This window comes from Vicia villosa, linkage group LG2 (genome assembly GCF_029867415.1).
Source record: "Vicia villosa cultivar HV-30 ecotype Madison, WI linkage group LG2, Vvil1.0, whole genome shotgun sequence".
Classification (NCBI taxonomy): domain Eukaryota; kingdom Viridiplantae; phylum Streptophyta; class Magnoliopsida; order Fabales; family Fabaceae; genus Vicia; species Vicia villosa.
The window spans coordinates 66,910,630-66,917,075 of NC_081181.1; the positions used below are offsets into that span (position 1 = coordinate 66,910,630).

The following is a 6,446-nucleotide window of genomic DNA, read 5'->3' on the forward strand; positions in this document are numbered from 1 at the left end:
TACTAAAGTATCGACTAAATTGCCCATTTTGCCCTTCTAACAAAAAAATTTCCCCTTACCAAAAGGATGTTCATGTAATTAACAAAATATAAATTACTACATGCCAAACGTTGTCATCTCATTGGACTGTTTTTTCAATTTTGTGTACTTGCCTATAACCTTTTCCCCGTTTTGGCGTTTTCTGGTCTCTCTCTTTCTCTCCTTCCCTTTTATCTCTCCTTAGACCCTAAAAATGTTAAACAAATTTATGTCACAGACTTTCATCCCCGCCGCCGCACACCCAGATCGCACAGTTCTGTTCCATCTCCGTCTTCCTCCTCCATTCTATGCTAACATCATGGTTACTGAACCGTCACATTTTTTTCATTTCCAAGTTTGCTTCTCACAACTAGCTCAGGGATTTATCAAAGGTATGTCTTTCCCATCTATTGCTTCGTGTTTATGTCTTCATGTTTTTCAGATTTCCTTCTCACAACAAAGTCGAAGACTTTCACGAGTTTTGCTTCCTTTTTGCAGTTACATCGCTCTCAAAGTTCCCGTTGTTTTAGAAAAATGTTGAAGTTCGCAGACATTCTCACGGTATGCTTCAGATCTGATTGTGTTTGTTTTTCGTTATTGCATCTCTTTCAATGTTTTATAATGATTATGTTTAAAAATTTCAGGGTTTGTGTTCATAATCTAAATGTTCTGATTTTTTATTTTAGTATTTTTCATCACAAAACCATAATGATTTTTTGTTTATTTTTAATAAATTTTGGTTTTGTGTCGTGTCGATGTATTGTGTCTAATGTCAGTGTTTATGTATGTGCTTCGTAAATCATTCGGTCTCAATATATACGGTGTTTGTTGTTGTGTAGGCACTGATGGGCAGTTAGATTTGAAGCACATATAAGGGATAACAACTATGGTTGTGTTAGAAAAGACCGTCAATTAAGGTTCTTTTTTCTATCTCCCTTTCTTTACTGATTATTTTGATTTGAGCATTTGGTTAGGAAAATGAAATATCAGGGACACTGTAATCTATGCATATAGGAAAGTGATTTTAATCATAAACTGCATTTTTTGCTTTTCCCTTGACATGGAATGACTTGGGGCAATTATTGGCTTCTGTCACATGACTTTAAACCATTCCTACTGTGTATTTGGGTGAGAAGTGTTTCTACTAAACTACATCCTCAAGTTTGATAAGGATAACCATTCCTACTGTGTATTTTGGATTGTTGCTTTAGTGTATATTTTTCATATGTTTTAGCTCTGCATTGTTTCACAATAATATATAGTTCATGCTAAATAGCTTTTGGGATACCAAAATGTTTTACTTTATTTTATACATATGTTCTAATTTTATCCTATTTCTTGTCTAACTGGTAACCTTACATTTGTAGAATTCCATCTGGATGACTCTAAAGTTACCTTAAATGTTTGCCTGAGTAGACAATTTTTCTGGAGGAGGGTTGTATTTTCGGGGAATGCGATGCGATAAACATTTACATAGTTATTGAGAGGTAAGAGTTAATAAATGATGATGAACAACATAAAAGCAAACTGACATTAGGATTTTTTGTAAATTTTCATTTTAAGTAAGTATTTCTCTAATCTCATGCTCGATTATCTAATCTTTTATTATTGACGTGGATGAGAAGGCTATCGTAGTCAATTTGATGTCATTTATTTTGATGTTGTCGTCTCAAGCATCCTTACTACTTTTCATTCTTTTCAAATGACATAATATTTGAGCATGCACATGAGAGAAATATAGTTTTTATCAGCTGCAGACTTGGATGCTTTTGTCTTCATCCGTACATTTGTCTTTATATAATTTGAACTATTTTTCTAGAATTTTTCTGATTCTAAGTTTAAAATAACTTTTAATCACACTGTTCTATTAATTGTCTACTTCCAGGTAAAAGGTTTGGATGTGGATGCACTCTTTGTTTCTCATATCAAGGTCAATCAAGCTCGAATGCAAAGACGTTGTACTTACAGGGCTCATGGAAGAATGAATCATATGTTGAGCCTTTCTTATTCTCTGAATGAATTCTTTATTGTTATATTATATTTTGTTATATATTTGTGGTTTTTTGGTTAGCCTACATGTCATCTCCATGCCACATTGAGCTCATATTGTCTGAGAAGGAAGAGACTGTCCAGAAAGAGGAAAGCGATATCGGGTACCTCGAAATTATCCTGCTCGTGTCCGCCCATTTGATGTACTTGTGTTTGGCTCTTTAAGGTGATAAAAAAAGCCCGTGGTGATAAAATGAACAATGTGGATGGAGATTCTGAGCAAGGAATTGATGATACTTCTATACTGCCTCAAAGATTTTGTCGACATGTATAGTCATAAATATTGGTTGTAAACATATTACTTGAGTGTATCCAATTGACTAGGGATAGTATTCAATTTTAGTAGTGTAACCACATGAATAATCTTTTATAATCATTATTTTAAAATTTAATAATTCAATATTTTTTATCATATTTTTTTGTTTATTATCATTAAAAATATATTTTATCAAATTGAACAAAACTAAATAATCATTCAAACAATTAACTTTTTATCTTACGGGTCATTATCAAATTATTACCTTTATTTGAAGATAAAATTCTTATTTTCAAATGTTAATTTTTGTTTCTTTTTTTTTTCTATGTCACAAGTTTTTTATTAAATGGTTAATTTTCATTTTATATATGCAATTTTGTTAAATTTTTTTACTTCATATTTTTCGTATCGTTCATAACTCCACAAATAATGCACCTGGGCGACAGCACGGGTCTTTGACTAGTTGTTGTAACAATTTTAGTGTGTGATAATATTTTAGGGCTTGATGTAAGTTTCATACTGATATAGAAACACAAAAGCATATTAATAAGGAAGCTGACATCAATTAAAAAAAAATGTTCCCATTAGAAAGAATAGGGACAAATATAAATTTCGAATTACACTGATTGGGAAGTAAAAATAATATGTTAAAGGTTATAAACCTTGTATATCCATAAAACAACCCATTTAACCAATTGTTGCAAGTTTAGGCCTTGTAACAAAAAAAAACATCCAAAATGGCATACAAAACATTGGTTATGTTGGTGATTTTTTCCCATGCTTGGCCATCTTCTTGACCTTAGTCGATGATAGGTCACCTTCACCGAGAGGTTGCATCGGTGACTAAACCACGTCTTCGGGAGGCATCCTCTTGACATTTGCCAAAGGTGTTACGAGATCGGGAATAGGAACCGAGTAGATCTCTCCTTCCTGTTCAATAGAAACCAAAGAGGAGCAATAATTAGCAAGCGAGATTTTGACCACTTTACGCTCAGGATCAGTATATGGAAATCCACCGTATCGTTTGAGGTTGTAAAATATCCAAGGGAACACCCTTTCCAATGCTCTCCAATTTCTGCAGAAACATACTTCATAAACACCTGATAATTTATTTAGAATATTATAAACAACAGTTGGACAACTTAGTGGACAGAATGAATATCATTTCAGAATGAGTAGTGGACTCAAGGATTGGAAAAGCCTGTTGTAAAAGAAGAGTGATTAGTAATCTCCAGGATTTACAATAGAAAGAAATCAGGATTGTTTCCCAAAAGATAAGGTGATTGCCTCTTCAGATTCAATACGAAGATCTTTTCCTTCAAGTTGATCAATAATTTGTTTATTTTTGAGATACATGACAACAGAAGCATTCTTAAAGCGAGGGTTCCAATTAATATTGAAAGCAAATGTATTTCCCAACAATTTGTCCAGTGCAAGGGGATAGTCCAGCGGATCACTGATTCCACTCTAATATACAAATATATGATAAGTTCAGTGTTAAATGATACAAACATAAGGCATGATAAACCAAAAGTTGTGTTGTATAAGTCACCTCAACCATAGTCGAACGAAGAGTAGTTGCAGATGTTTCTAACAGTTCGGCGGCCTCACGGTCCCAGAAAACAAACCTACCGGCCGTACCATCGTGAATGACTTCAACATATATACGAAACATAAACAAAATATTTAGTTGTCAGCACGACAAAATAACGAAGGGATCGTAGTTTTCATCATCAAGGGTAACCGTTATCAACTACCGCACACTTGGTAATGTTTTTATTGAATTTATTCGTGGTATATCAAGGATACTGTTAGAAGAAAATAATTGTTCATCTCGATCCTTCTTTAACTAACTCATGCCGATTTCATTTTCCATTATTTTGAAATATCGATAACACAAATGTCATTCCCTTTTATGAGGTAATTTTATGAGTATTGGATAGTTAAAGAAATTAAAGAAACCAAGTCATCAATTCATTATGTATTTTTTACTAGCCTTGTTTAAACCAGTCTCTTAAGGATGATCTGGCTAAGCTAACCTTCTTGTTTACGACAAAGGGTAAAATTTCATAAGCATAAAGTAATTTTTTAAAATAAAAGACACATCACTTATGATAGCATAGTGTAGAATATTAAACATAAGAAATGATAAGCTCATGACATAAGGTTCGCATAAAGATGATTTATTTTATCAACCACTGCTAGAACATGCTTGATTATATGCCATTGATGGAACTTGTCCTAGTTGATATGCCATTGTTGTTTTTCGGTTTAAGAAAATAATGCCACAGAGGAAAATATCGGCTGAGTCGCGGATCGGTGCGCTTTCTTTAAGACGTTTCGCGGTACTGTCAGATTTATGCAAAGCAGCTCGTAAATACCCACGACGCCTCCAGGATAAAACAGCTCGTTTCAATACGATTCACACTTGCACGTGTGATGAATCGTTCTAAATGATACACCTTCTGATGGTTAAAAACCAGTCTTAGTATCTGGATTTATTCCAGTCGAAAAAAGAAAAGAATAATTTGAGATGAAGCAGAGTAAGAGAGAGAGGAGAGAATTCGGAATTGAATTCTGGAGTGCCGAACAAGTGAATGGAACAAATGTATTTATAGGCAAAAAATATCCAACCGAGTGGACCAAAACGTGGGCAAAAATATAGCGGAGAGTTGAACCGGCCCAGTCAATATAGCCGTTATTTACTTGGTCAGCAGACTTGGAGAACAAGTAAACCTAGTCAAAATCTAGGTTAAGACTTGGTCTAAGGACACGTCACCAATTCGTATTAATTAATATTAAATATTAATTAATTTCTTGTTTAATAGTATTTAATTTTTACCGAATTAATTAATTATTCAATGATAATTAATTTCTATTAATTCGGGTTCCAAAAAAAATTAATTCATGTAGACCGGACCGGACCGGACCGAGCCGAGCCGAGCCGAGTCGGCCGGACGGACGGCGGCGGCGACGCGCGCGCGCATGTGTGTCTTCTTGGCACATTGGTGTGTCCTCACTCCTTTATAAAATTGTAGGTGCCCTTGGGCCCAACAACAATTGTTCAAGTTGGAATATATGAAGGATAGAAAAACACTTAGAAAGGGGGGGTTTGAATAAGTGTAGCTTTAAAAACTTGACAGATAAAAATAAATTGCACAGTTATTTTTATCCTGGTTCGTTGTTAACTAAACTACTCCAGTCCACCCCCGCAGAGATGATTTACCTCAACTGAGGATTTAATCCACTAATCGCACGGATTACAATGGTTCTCCACTTAGTCAGCAACTAAGTCTTCCAGAGTCTTCTGATCACACACTGATCACTCCAGGAACAACTGCTTAGATACCCTCTAAGACTTTTCTAGAGTATACTGATCCACACGATCACTCTAGTTACAACCTGCTTAGATCACTTCTAAGACTTCCTAGAGTATTCTGATCCACACGATCACTCTAGTTCCTTACAACTTAATGTAATCAATTCTAAGAGTATTACAAATGCTTCTTAAAAGCGATAATCACAAACTGTGATATTTCTCTTAACGTTTAAGCTTAATCTCACTAATATATTACAACAGCAATGTAGTGAGCTTTGATGAAGATGAAGATTCTGAGCTTTGATTTGAACAGAGTTTAAGCAAGTTAATTTGAGTTGTTTTGGTGCAGAATCGTTAACCTTGCTTCTCATCAGAACTTCATATTTATAGGCGTTGGAGAAGATGACCGTTGAGAGCATTTAATGCTTTGCGTGTTCCGTACAGCATCGCATTTAATGTTATACGCTTTTGTCAACTACCTCGAGCCTTGTTCACGCTGTGTCTACTGACGTAGCCTAGAATAGCTTTTTAACGTTCCTTTTGTCAGTCAGCGTAGCTTGCCACTTGTACTTTCTTCTGATCTGATGTTTGTGAATACAACGTTTGAATATCATCAGAGTCAAACAGCTTGGTGCATAGCATCTTCTGATCTTCTGACCTTGAAGTGCTTCTGAGCGTGATACCATCAGAACTTCAGTGCTTCTGTTCTCTTGTTCTTCTGATGCTTCCATAGACCCATGTTCTGATTCTGCTTCGACCATCTTCTGATGTCTTGCCAGACCATGTTCTGATGTTGCATGCTGA

The 6,446-nt window shown here is 35.0% G+C and overlaps 1 long non-coding RNA gene across 1 annotated transcript; it reads left to right on the forward strand.

Annotated features, from left to right (window-relative positions):
* Window positions 1-244: 244 nt before the first annotated feature.
* On the forward strand, window positions 245-2,238 carry LOC131646238 (uncharacterized). Its single transcript, XR_009297360.1, has 4 exons — window positions 245-410; window positions 517-579; window positions 1,386-1,505; window positions 1,904-2,238. It is a non-coding gene; the product is annotated as an uncharacterized LOC131646238 (long non-coding RNA).
* The last annotated feature ends 4,208 nt before the right edge of the window (window positions 2,239-6,446 follow it).